Here is a 14527-nt window from a genome sequence, read left to right as displayed (position 1 = left end):
AACATTTGTAAGATATTTAAGTAGTTTTTAATTTCTATAGAATTAGACTTGTTTCATGTCATAAATATGTGGACTACAATTACTGCAAAAGCTTACAATAGGATGTGACTAATATTGCTTCACTTTGATACTCAGACTCTTAAGTTGTAGAACACCAGCAATGGCAAGTAGATCAGATTCTGTCTTTGAACAAGCAAGGTCCTACAGGTTAGTACAAGTTTCTGTCACTGAAAAAGTAGTGTGCATTATAAGAAAAAAAAAAAAAAACATGATTAACAAAGGAGAGAGCTAACGAAGCAGGAAATCAGGACACAATTTTAAACACATACTTTTAAAAAAAGACTATTATATATAATATATAATAGTTGACTAGGATGAAGATGTTGCTTCAAGTGACACATAAATCTCACATTCAGGATGCCAATAAATAGAAGAAAAGTAAAAGCCTTGAAGCTAGGAAAGATTACCCAAAAGGTGAGATAAACAGGCAAAAAAGTGTAAGAACAAGAAAATAATAAAAAAAAATCAGCAAAGAAACTGAAAAGAAGTAGCCAATATGATAAATAATAGACATAAAGTTAGGAGAACCAAGTGAAAAACAAAGTGCTTTAATTTAAATGCAAGCATTTTGCACACAATGCTGGAAAGTGAAGGCTGAGGACTAGCCCCACAAAGTGACACAGTAAAGGAAGGGTAAAGATTCTTTGTATACCCAGGGAAAGTAGCATTGAGACAAGAAACAGAGTGGCTATGGTAATCAGACTAAGCCTATTTTCTGCAAAATGCTAAAACTACAAAAAAAAAATGTGCTGAGACTTGAGTGTGCTGAGCCCAACTGCAGTTCTAAGAGGTTGCTGGCTAGTAAAGGAGCAAGCATGCTGAACTGGGAAGCAACAAGAAGAGAAAGGGCCAAGTAATCCAGCTCGAAGCCAATTTTGCTATAAAGACAATAAAATCACTAGTTTTTACTCAGCGTGTGCGTGCACACGCACGCGCGCGCACACACACAAACACACACACACACACACCACAATATGTTTATCTACTAAAAAGACATTTCCTTCTCTTATATCCTTAAGAAAATTCATCTTTAAAAGATCTCATTAATTGGCAAAACAGAACAATTACTAGTGTCTCTGACACTAGGTTTTTTGGGGGATGGAATTTAAACAGATCTACCAGTGATGTTCAGGGTAGTAACTATAGACCATTTCTTCAAACATGAAAATCATTTATTAATAATACTAAGGAAATAGTACTTCTTTAGGCAGTTTGTTATACCCTAAAGAGATCTTTTTTTTTTTCAATCACCACATGTAACTATGTAACTAACGTGGGCCAGATAAAAGCTAGAGAAAACATGGTGAAGGAATTAGATTGGAAATCAGATCAAGCTAAATTACAATCATAAAAATACCAGGAACACAGTACAAAACAAAGGATCACTCTGATTTGGAAGAATAGTGATGGGAAAAAATAGAGAAAAAGAAGATTTTTTTTTTTTTTTGGTGTTTCAAGACAGGGTTTCTCTGTGTAGCTTTGGAGCCTATCCTGGCACTCGCTCTGAAGAACAGGCTGGCCTCCAACTCACAGAGATCAGCCTGCCTCTGCCTCCTGAGTGCTGGGCGTGTACCACCAACGCCCAGCCAAAAAAGAAGAATTTATACTGAACTTCTATCTGTACTAAATCTGAAAACTAGCATTACCTTCCAGCTAAACAAAAGCTACAACCAAGCTATAACCCCAGCCCTAAGATGACTATACTTTTAACAAGCAAAATAAAAATTACACATAAAATGGTTACTATTGCTATAAAGAAACATCATGACCAAGGAAATTTGGGGAGGAAACGGTTTATTCATCTTATGCTTCTGCATCACAGTTCAATCATCAAAAGCAGTGAGGACTGCCCTGTGGTCCTAGAGGCAGGAGCTGATGCAGAAGCCATGGAGGAGTGCTACTTACTGACTTGCTCCCAATAGCTTGCTCAGCCTGGTCTTTTTTTTATTATTTAAATTCTTTAATTACTACTCATATTTACATAACCATCCCCCCATTCCCTCGCCCTCCCATCCTCCCATCTTCCCCACCAACCCCCACAACCCATCCCCCAACTGCTTCCCAGGGATAATGAGGCTCTCCACTAAGGACCTTCAAAGTCTATCATCGTTTGGGGGAGGGCCTAGGCTCTCCTTGCTGTATCTGGGATGCAATAGTATCCCTCCATAGGGAATGGGCTCCCAAAGACCATTTGTGCTCTAGGGATAAAGACTAGCTCCACTGTTAGAGATCTCGTAGACTGTCTTGGCCTCCTAGCTGGCATCCACATTCAGAGGGCTTGGTTTGGTCCAATGCTGTTTCCCTAGCTTTGTGACTAGGGTCTCCATGCTATCAGTAGGAAAGGTCCACTGTTTCTGCAGGTCTCTCCAGCCCCGTCTTGGCTCCTTTGCTCATCCCTCCTCCCTTTCCACAACTGGATTCCAGTAGTATGGTTCAGAGCTTAGCTGTGGGTGCCTGTTTCTGCTTCAAACAGCAACTGGATGAAGGCTTTAGGAATGGTAACCAAGATATCAGCCTGGTCTCTTAAAGAACACAAGAGCTTTTCCCCTTCCTCCAGCGGCACCATGTGAGTCACCAGCAAGAGAGAGTGCCAGCAAAAGGTATCCTCTATAAGATAAGTCTTACAAAATATATAGACTGAGCTAACAGATGAGAATCCTAGTCTTTGGCCAAGCAGCTTTGAACCTAATACAAGTTTCTGTGTATTAATTTGGGCCCTAAATCGGGTGGGCAGCTGGCGTAAAGCGCACCCGTGGTGGTGGGGCTCGGCAGCTTTTGGCAGAAAGATTTATCGTAACAAAGGAGAGACAGCCAAGACCGAGTGCAGATACATATATAGAAATGAGTTAATTAAGAGAGCTAGCCAATAAGAAGCCTGAGCCATAGGCCAAACAGTTTATAATTTAAAAAAATAATAATAAAATAAAAAAAATAAAGAACACATGACCACCAGTCCAGGGGTGACCCCATACACAATAGACTGGATACTCCCACATCAATCACTAATTGGGAAAATGCCCTACAGGCTTGCATATAGCCAGATCTTAAAGTGGCATTTTCTTAATTGAGTTTCCCTCCCCTCAGATGGCTTTAACGTGTGTAAAGTTGTCATAAAAGCATCCAGCACAGGGCTTAAAAGAAAAAGATGTATACAAAAAGCTGCCAATAGTTCACCTTAGTTAAGGCAAAAAGAAAATGGAGGAAATTGAATAGTAAATGGTCACAACTAGATAAACAGGTAGAGTGTGTCTAACTATAAAAGAACATGAATTCAAAAGTAAGAAGTCTAGACTATATCTGGAAGACTATGGCAGTGGCTCTCACAGCATGGCTATTGGAGCAGCAGAATCAGCATTGCCAGGGAACTTATTAGAACCTCAAATTATTGGCTTTCATTCCAATACTGAATAAGAAATTGAGTATGGGCCGAGCCATTTGGGCTACAAATTGTGACATTCATCGAAGCTTGAGACCACTGGAGTATGGAGTTCTGACATAAGTTTTTAAGCAGGAGAGAAAATAGCAAAGCATAATACTGTAAAATGTTTTTTATCAAGCAGTATCAGGCAAGATGTATTTAAAAGGAAAACTATTAATGATCAGGCCAGCTATAAATGAAATTAACAGTAAACTCAGTAGCTCAGAGAAGTTAGAAGGCAGAGGTGAGACTACAACATGAGAGGAAAACTAAGTAAGCCAAAAAAAAGAGAAAAATAGTCAATTTAAAAGAGAACAAGAAACGTTTCACTGTTGTTGTCTTTGTTTGTTTGTTTGTTTTGTTTTTCAAGACAGGGTTTCTCTGTGTAGCCCTGGCTGTCCTGGAACTTGATCTGTAGACCAGGCTGGCTGGAGAGATGACTCAATCCTTAAAGCCTAATCTCAACCAAAACTGTAAGAAAAGTTTTCTTCAAGCTAGTGACTGACAGCCTAAGACTTTCTAAAACAGAAAACAATGTGCTTTACTAGCATCTAAGACAGGAATTAGAAATACTACTAGATAAAACGTGAGAGGAATATTAGAGTAATGGTTCTCAACCTATGGGTTGTGACCACTTTGGGAGGTGAATGACCCTTTCACAGGAGTTGCATATCAGATAGCTTACATTTTGGATATTTACATTATGATTCATAACAGTAGCAAAATTACAGTTATGAAGGAGCAATGAAAGTACTTTTATGATTGGGGTCACCACAACATGAGGAACTCCATTAATTAAAAGGCCATAACATTAGAAAGGTTTAGAGCCACTGTTTTACAGAGATGTTCAAATTTAACATACATGGAATTGATAATAAGTTCACAGGCCTGCCTGCATGAAAACTTCTAAAAACTAAAAAGGTAAAGAGGCTGAACAGCAAATATCCTACAGAATACATACACTGAAGGTGCAAGAAACTAAAGAAGCAGATAAAAGAATGAAGAGGTTAACATCCTGTTCTCTGGAGTTCTGGTCTCCGCAATCTAACACTCCTGACAAACTAAACAATTTCCCTAGGAAAACTTGGCACATCACTCTCCTTCTACCACTATTTCTATATACTGATTCCATATCTCAGAACGTCCTACATGTCAGTCACGTCTGTGAACACTACAGCCATTAATTTCACAAGGTCTAACCAAGCTTTGTCTGACACTCCCTAAACAGACAGATATTATCTCCCCTAAAATATAAACCATTTCCATGGTTGATTCAAATTCCTAGATGTAATTTGCTAGGATGTACCTTTTATTATAGTTATGACAGCATGTGATCAACTAGATGGTAAAGGGACTGATATTACTGAAGTACATATTGTTCTATACTTAGCATAGTACTACATTTAAACAGGAACTTCAAAATATTAGGTGTATTATGTTTAACTGAATGATCAAGTATCAGGCCCATTTACTAAACTTGTATAGAACCAGAGAAAGGAAAGGAAAGAAAAATGATAATTAAAAACAAAATCACTATACCTTTCTAAATAGTATTTAAATGAAATGTTAGGACTTATTGATAAGGTGCATCAAGTCATGCTGAATATTAGAGTGTGTGTGTGTGTGTGTGTGTGTGTGTGTGTGTGTGTGTGTATAAATATAAATATACCAAATTAGACTTCAATAAAGATGAGACATTTTTAGAAAGAAAAATAAATTAGTGAAATCTAAGATAATACAAAATTATAAAATCAGTGAAAGGGTTAATGAGTAGTGTTTTGCTTTAGAAAATTTTATACAGCTATATTATTCCTAAAGAATTAAAATCTAACAACTTTAAGAAGGGGATAGGAATTTAAACTTTCTGAAGTCTTAGAAGCACAAGTACCTGAGTTTGATCTCCAGAACCCACATGACAAAAGCTACACATGGTAGCCTACAATTGTAATCCTGGTGCTTAGAAGGCAGAAAAAAGCATCTCTCTGGTGTGAGGTGGTCAGCCAGCCTAGCCTAATTGGTGAGCTCTTGGTCAATGAGACATATCGTTTCAAAACAAAAACCAAGTGGATGGCTACTGAGAAATAATAACCAAGGTTGTCTTCTGGCCTCTAAACATATGCTCACACAGATGTATGTGTACCTGCATACATGCACAGATAAACACACAATTAACTTTCTGTGGAGATCTTTCATGTTACTAGAGAAAACTGAACCATATGAAAAGGTTCTGAGTAATCATATAAATTCAAATAGTAAAAAGCTTGACTTAATATAAGAGAGCAAACACTGAAAAATTAAGTATAACAGAAAGCAGAATTATGACTAGCTGTATGGTGAATATAATAACATGGCCCTGGCCTGAGAGAGGCTCCATTTACTCCTGTAGTCTTTGTGTAACTATTAATAGTACTGTCTTTCATTCTCAAAAGTATCCCAGTTTCTTTTTGTTGCAAGGTCCACTGACTCTTCATGTCTGATACCCTTTGGGTGCTGACTGACTGTCACTGGGCCGATGTTAGGACTGCTCCCTGGTTGTGCCATCTTAACAGCTGGTGCAATGGCCCAGACCATGAAGTGCAGGCCCTTTAGTCCTTTGCCACAAGGGAAGTGGCCTAGCATCCTCAGGCCAGGCCTCTCTCTGCTTGTGGGGCAAGGCCTACTCAGGTTCAAGGGTCTCTGAGACTCATCTGTAGCACAAGTTCCATTCTGTTATCAATGCTCCTGTTCACATAGTTTTACCTGAAGTTGTTTTGGGCTACTCAAGCATGTCCCCTTACATGAAAAGTCAGGCTGAAAGTTTTTCCCCAGGGTCTGGAAGTGCTGAGGGCCAATCTTCCTAACACTCTACTCAGACCAAAGGGCCTTTTTGCAAAGTGTCACTTATTCCCGGGCTACTCCTTTTCTGGGGGAGACCTCACCTGTCAACAACCTGTGAAGAACTACATCTCTAAGGGGTTTGGGGTTTTGCTGGGTGTTCAGATGGCCTCCTGTGGCTGCTGCAGCTGTCACAGAATCCCTCCTGACTGCTTACCTGTTCCCTCATTTGTTAGCAATGGAAGCAAGCAGAGGCTTAGGCCCCAGCTCCAGGATGAGAACAGCTGCCCTCCCTAATGTCAGAATGTTCCCACCAAGCTCCTGCTGCCTGTGTCCTCTCCTGTCCTCACCTGATCTCTGTATCCCTGTAGTCTGTATCTGGAAAAGGACTGGCCCCAAATGGGTTTCTCAGATGCCAAGGCTGTTTAAACTACTGTGTAAAAAGTCTTTATCACATTGAACTTGAATTTCATGCAAACAAATGTTGGTGAATGCTAAATAAAGGATTATTTAGTATAAAAAATAAAAAAGTATCCCAGTTTGAATGAAAATCTATATGGCCACTCTATAACAATAATATAAGACTACTGGTGATAATATTATACTAAGACATCATTGTATTTCATTTGTGGAAGAGGTTCTGTACACACTCAAATTCAGACATCTTCTAGAAAATGAAACAATATGTCAAAGTGTGCTAAACTCTCCAGAAATGTATTATGTAAAGGCAGTGCCATGCTGTGGTCCTGAGCACCCTCAGAGGGGGAAGAGAGGAACAGGATCAGCAGTACAGACAGGCTGCAACTGTCATGGCCAGATGCACAGCCCAATGCACAGCCCTGATTCACTCCCATGCCTCTGCCCCTGTGAATCTGTAACACTGCTGAGTGGGAAATTCTTGTTGAGGGAAATTAAAAATTAATGGGACAGGAATGTAAAATTATTTTTTAAATGAAAATGCATAATTACCACGTGGTTTAAGTTAAACTGACAAAACCTGAGAGGCAGCAAAAAAGATTTCCTAATTAAAGCATGCCTAGAAAGACAAATGTACTGTATTGAATGTTTTACTGTTTATAAAATGGTGCTAGAAGTTCCTGATTCTTTGACAGATCTCAGATCTACTCTTTCTGATTTTGAATTTATCATTGTTCCACAAAACCTATACATACAATGGTGTTTATGTTCCTACTTAACCAGAAGAGCCAACTTAGTCTACATATAGCCAAACTATTAAATACTAAAGGGGCTTCTCCAATGGCCTATAACCAGTGCAGCCTCAAGAAAGAGCCTACTGTAATAAATCAGAATTGTATGGGAGAGGTTAAGATAGCATAAATAGAAACAAATGGTAGAGTAACAAAGAATCTTTTCACTCTTACAATGATTGCTTTAAAGGACACACAGATACACACTGTAAGAATCAGTTCTCTTTTTTAATATGTTATTTGGGAATTTCATACATATGTATAATATGTTTGATCTAATCCCCACCATCTATATACTTTTTCCTACCACTTTTCTCTCCCAGTTTCATGTAGTCTTTTTTAAATCCACTGGTTCCACCACTCTGCTACCAGTATGTGGGTGGGTGAGGGCCATCCAGTGGAGCATGGGCAGATTCTAAAAGCTGCATCCCTGAAGAAAACTGGCAGAGCATCAGGTAAGTGTCGTTTACTCAAAGATAGTTGGTAAATGAGCTGGAAGCCCACAGATAAAGCAGGAAGCACAGTAAATGAGTTCTACATCTGTCACAGTAACACATAAGAGGCTGGGTACTCAACTAAATACTGGAGCAGGGTAGGAATTTCACAGTTTGAATGAAAATGTCTAGATACAACTATAAAATGCTAGAACATTTTATTAATATCTGAGTCAGTAACATACACACTGGTTCTTAATCTAGATTATGACCATCTTCAAAAATAAACACAGCATCTTCTCCAGAAAATATAAACCTATCTCTTTTCTTCATTAATCATATGTCCATATTTTCTTACAGAAAATACAAAGAAAAATTGAAGGTGGAATTTAACAAAAAGCAAAATCACCAAGTAGAAGGGGAAAGTGGGTCCTTCTATCAAACCACAAAAGTCAGACCTCTGCTTAAGATGACAGAAAGTGTTACAAAAGTACAATGATGTTAACCACTAAGCAGGAAAGTGAGCACTGAAATGTTTCTTCAGAGATTCAATAATGAAAGAATAAGATATGTAAATATACTATGTCATCACCAAGTTAAGATAAAGTGCTTCTGCTACTATTCATGTCATAAAATGACTCTCAAACTTCATCAAATATCATAACCAAAGAACTTGGTACAACAAATTGTTTAGTTCCACCCCAGACCTCTGAGTCAGCAGGGCAGGGCACTGCTCAAGAGCTCTTGTGTCAAGCTACTTCTGGTTTTCTAGGGAAGAGTTGTTTGTTCTGTAGTTTCTCCCCACTGAGCCAATGCCCTTTTCATCTACTTTTAGAAATTAATGATACACATCGCCACAGAAAAACAACACAGACTATTAGCCAAGAACTTGAGTTATGTATTCAGGTTGAGCAAAAAAAAAAAAAAAAAAAAAAAAAAAAAAAAAAAAAAAAAAAACCTTCCATGACTTATAAGCTGATGACCATGCCATGATGACCATGCCATATGGCTCAACCTCTCTGAAATATCCGAGTCAGATAATAGCATATTCTTTGTTCTTCATGTTTGTATGAGCATCCCATACTGTAGTACATATGAAGTGTTTACACTGAAAAACAAAATAGTAAATACTCAATTCTATCCCCACATATAACTTCATAAATATGACTAGTCACACAGTAACAAAAGTAAATAAACCCAGCATAACTATCAATATTTTTTTATTAAACAGACAGCAAAAATTCTCTTTTACCTTTCTTCACCTTACCTTTGACCTGCTTTTCCTTTTACAAGAATGCCAGATGATCCTCAGTCAAACAAATTATACTAATACATTTGTAAATGTAATTTAAAGTCACCAATCATAACAAAACACTACTCAACAGGTAACTTTTAATCACATGTCATGCCTTAAAAAGTTTGATTTCATGACTTGAATGAACTTGTACAGAACAGACCATGAAGCACATAGCATGAATTTGTTTTTACAATTTATTAGTGCAAAAGCCTCCAAAATGAGCTGTTCAAACCTCACAGAGGTGTATACAATCTAATGCAATTGGCAAGACAGAAGTTTACCTATATCTCATTTTTAAGTTTAACACTTGTAAATAGTTTATATGCACCTATTTAATATCTAATATACAGACATATTATTTAAATGCAGACATTTAAAATTGTACATTCGCAGAAGTTTCTTACTATAATGATAGAGGTACAGCAAGGAATAGTTTGGAGTACAGGTAGGCAGAGCTATTGTCAGCTTCCTCATAGTTGTTTACTTTCACTGCTATTGGGATCACCGAGTGATTTACCAATATTATTTGTATACTCTCTTAATATTTATATTCAATAAGGCATCTTTGTTTTAAGAACAAATGTGAAAATGAAGACTTTTGAAGAAACTGACATAATTTTACTACTTTGATGCTTTATAATCCTGTGAAGAAGCTTCCTACTGAATATTTCTAGTTAGCAGGATACAGAAACAAGCTGTGGTAAGCAGCACCCAAAATGGCCCTGATAGTCCAGAAATTTTCCCATTCATTTTCCTGACCCCTACTCCAGAGTCAGTTATACAGTATCTAAGTTCCAGCAAAAAGGCTAAAAGAAAGATAATTAAGCATCATTTTAAATTCAGAGACTATGACCTTCGGGCTGGAGAGATGGTTCAACAGTTCAGAGCATTTGATGTTCTTGTAGAGGAACCTAAATTCAATCCCCTGTATCCCCATGGCAACTTACAGCCAACTGTGACTCCAATTCCAGGGTACCTAGTGCCCTCTTCCTGCCTCCATGGGCACCAGACACTCAAGCACACAGTGTACATACTACATACAGAAAACACACACACACATTAATAAAAATAAAAAGCCTGTGACCTCTGTGTTATTGATCCTTCTCTTGGGGACCTACCTCTTCTGCTCACAGCTCTCACTGCACTTGCTCTAGGGAAAGCCAATGTTATTAAAAGGTGCCCTCTGGGAAGACCCAAATGGCAGAGAACCGTTATCTCTGCCTAACACCATGTAAGGACATGGGAACACATGTAGGATCTTAGGTGGACCCACCCCTCCACACACCCTTAATACCGACACCTGTATCAGGCCTTCAGGTTGTGTAGCAGACACATCAGCAGCAATGTTGAAGAGAACGAGAGCCAGAAGACAAACTGTTAGGATTGAATCTGAAATGTCTTACACAGATTCAAGCACTTGCTCATGGGCTGGTACTGTCTGGGAAGCTATGTAACCTTTAGGAGGTAGGAGAGCTATCCTGCAAAAGTAAGTTACTAAGGGACATCTGCTGAAGGTTATACCTGATGCCAGTCACTCTCTGCTTTGTGATCCACCATGACATACAGCCCTTCATCACACACTGCTACCACTATGCACTCTACCACGCATTCCCCACCCCAACAGGCTGAAACTTCAGAGATCATGAGCCAAAATAAACCTTGATTCTCTTAATCAGAGTCTGTCAGGTGGTAGCAGTGGTGTAAAAGTAACTATACACTCTCCTTGCTAGCACGAACGCTTCTGACCCACAGAAAACAAAGATAACAAATTAGGTTATTTTAAACACTGAGTTTTCATGTCACTTGTTAACATGGTAATAGATATTATGTGTTAAAATTTTTGACATAAAACTTTAGTATAAGTCTCATTAACATTTATTCTTCTGGATAACTAACAATTGAAAAATTCACTGACCTTTCTTGAAAACTGCATCCTCTCCTTTTTTCTAATCTTAAGTTCTAATCTTATAAGTGACTCCCAACAGATAAACAGCTTAGGCTACACAAAGAGGTCTGTCACCATCAACCTTGGAACCACCTATTTCACATGACTACATAAAGGGGTGAAAGAGAAGAATGAATGAATGATGAGAAAAACTAGATAAAGAAATAAAAAGATGCTTCAAAGCAAAAAGATAAATAAAATGTTTTAAACAGAAAAGAAGTTCATACACACTGAACTGTAATCATAACTTGACTTCTCAATGCCGTCTGACAGCCTCATTCACCTCTTTCATTTAAAATATCTGATCAAATACCTACCAAAATATTGTTACTATTGACAGAACATACCTACTTCACCATACGCAATTCAACCTAAACAGGTCTGAGTCAAGACATACTGACATCTTTTATTACCTTGGTCTGAAAAACAATCACTTTTGTAGAAAAAGCTTTATACAATTTTTCCTAATTTGAATCATTCTAAGTCTTCCAAACTCAGTTACATCACAGCTTGAAAATTTACCAGATACATATTCTATTACTGACCTGCATAATATATTCAGGTGATACACTTAGGCTGCCACTTATACAAGACTGTCTCCAACATCCTACATAAAGTTACATACAGCGTCCCCCACCATCTTCCTGTCCTGATCTCCTTACCCACTTAAGCACTGGGTTTCTTAAATGTGCCTTCCCACAAGCCCTGCCAGAATATTAGCTCAAAGACATAAATTTCATCTGTTTTGTTCCTGATCTATTATTCCAAGCATCTATTTGGACATCTGGTATGCAGTAGGTTCTCAAATATTAGCTCAAAATTGAGTGAATGACTCCGCACTGTGGTAGTTTGAATAGGTATGGCCCCCACAGAGTTGCTGTGGTCCTGGTATCTCTTTACAGCAACAGAAACCCTAAAACACACACTATACAGATAAATGCTTTCTCCCATAACCAAAATACAAAACAAAAAAGCACTGAAGAGAAAAAGTTTCCAGTCAGCATTTTAAGATGTTAAATACTTCTGAATTTTTTATTTTATTTTATTTTATTTTATTTTATTTTTTGGTTTTTCGAGACAGGGTTTCTCTGTGCAGCTTTGGAGCCTATCCTGGCACTCACAGAGATCAGCCTGCCTCTGCCTCCCGAGTGCTGGGACTAAAGGAGTGAACCACCAATGCCCGGCACTTCTGGATTTTTTTTAAAAGTGCTATTACACCTCCCAAATGTCAAGAAATCCATATACTTTAATTTTGTTTTACTATGCTATCTCATTAAACTCATGAAACCCCCAAATTATGGCTAATTGAGACCTATTACAGATTTACTTTTTTAAATAAAATACTTTAATTTTTAAAACCACAATAATAAAACTGAAAACACCAAACTAGCACAAGAACTGCAGAATTAACAACTCATCTGACTAGTATAGTCAGAACAAAAGGGATCTATACATTTAAATTTTCTAAAAAATCTCATTAAATTAAAACAAGTTAATTGCAATACTACATTTAATGTCATTAATATGTCCAAGAAATTATCATCTTACATGTTATTAATATTTTGTGTATATATGTACATTTGTGTGTACAATGTATGCATGAGTGCCAGAGCTCAGTATCAGGTACCTTGTTCAATGAGTCTCCATTTTATTTTTTGAGAAGGGCTATCTCTCTGAATCTGGAATTCCCCAATTCAACTAGACAGACTGTACAGCAAGCACCCAAATCATGCTGTCTCACCCCCCAAACATTGTAATTTCAAGCATGCCCAACATGCTCAGCTTTTTTATATTATGGGGACCTGAATGTAGGTCCTTATGTTTAAACAGCAAGCATTTTATGAACTGAACATTCTCCCAAGCCTCCAATACTTTGAAAACATGTACATTTTCCTCAAATATTCACATTTTACATGTATTTTGCAGTTAATAGCATACCTCAATTTCAAAATTCAAACACTAAACGTGGCTAGTGGCAACCATACTATACAATGAATGTCTACATTTTTTTTTTAGGTAACAATAAATTAGAAAGGCATACTGCATTTGTATTTAAACATCAACATTAAAAAGGAAAAACAGAAAGATACTATTTTCTATAAATTTTGTACTGATAAAATCCTAAGTTCTATTTTTTAAACACAGGCTTTTATAAACTGGGATACCCTAAATGAGTTGACAATGATACTCCCAGAAGGCATCAGTTACTATTAAAACTCTCGATGTTGGGTATGAGATAACTTCCTTACAAGCAGTTTGTCAGGGAGGCCACATAGGCTCCCAAAACAACACAGGATGCTGACTTTACTCTTGGTTGCCCACAATAAATGGAACCTAATACTTAAGACTTCACAAAGTAGGAATATAGAGAAATCACCCTGGAACTGACCTGGAAACTTCCTCTTTGCTAGTTATTTTTCATGGTTTAAGAAAGTGCTGTGTAAGCCTCTAGGGGAGAAAAGTCTTACCAGTGATAGTTTTACCCAACTGTGGTAGACACTACATGCTATAAATCTGATCTTCCACACAAGATGTGTCCACTGGTGCATAATGGCATCAGTATTATGGATGTAACCAACTATTTTCTAATTGAATTTGAGGTCTGCACCACAAGAGTGATTTCTTGCCCAGTGCTGTAAACCTGGTCAAATGAACACATCTGGTAAGATCATAGGCCCTAATGGCCTATTCCTGTTTTGCTGAATGTGTATGTTGTCAAACTGTCTTCTAAATTTTTATGCCTTTAAACATAGATTAGCACTAATCTTAACCTTGGTAAGAGAGGCTCCTCTTTTCAGTGGGTATCAATTAATGCAGATTCCCCTAAATGGGACATTTTTATCAACCTACAGCCTGAAGTTTCAAGGAACATTGAAGAATGAAGGGTAGAAAGAATGTAAGAGTCAGAGAATGGGAAGGAGCGACAGAGCAGCTATGGTTGCTTGGACAAGACCCACAGAGATCAAGCAGATCAACATTCAAGAGTGATGGGGCATGAGTCACAAAGGCACACATCTATTTTATGAGCTACTGGCAGTTGATGGCTGCTAGAAGAAGGTGAGTTTTTTTATTATTATTATTGTTTTAAGAACACATCCTATAAATATACAATTGGGACTGGGCTCTACAACTCTGCATTTTAATCCATTGTGGTTTCTGTAATGGTTCCTATCTGTTACAAATAGAGGTTTCCTTGATGAAGGGTGAGTATAATATTTACCAGTGAGTAACAAGACTGTGCTAATTACCAATCTGCCTTTACCAATCTGATACTAACAAGTGCTGGCAACTGTAGTCATGATAAGCATTCACACACAGGAACTTCCTGGAATGCTACCACTTACAAGCCAG

General features: G+C 37.7%; 1 protein-coding gene across 1 annotated transcript in view; it reads right to left on the bottom strand.

The window, feature by feature from the left end:
- Stim2 (stromal interaction molecule 2) overlaps nucleotides 1-14527 on the bottom strand; it is a 128109-nt gene that overhangs the window by 61614 nt on the left and 51968 nt on the right.

Source organism: Cricetulus griseus (genome assembly GCF_003668045.3).
Source record: "Cricetulus griseus strain 17A/GY chromosome 1 unlocalized genomic scaffold, alternate assembly CriGri-PICRH-1.0 chr1_1, whole genome shotgun sequence".
Classification (NCBI taxonomy): domain Eukaryota; kingdom Metazoa; phylum Chordata; class Mammalia; order Rodentia; family Cricetidae; genus Cricetulus; species Cricetulus griseus.
This window is presented reverse-complemented; position numbering and strand designations above follow the sequence as displayed.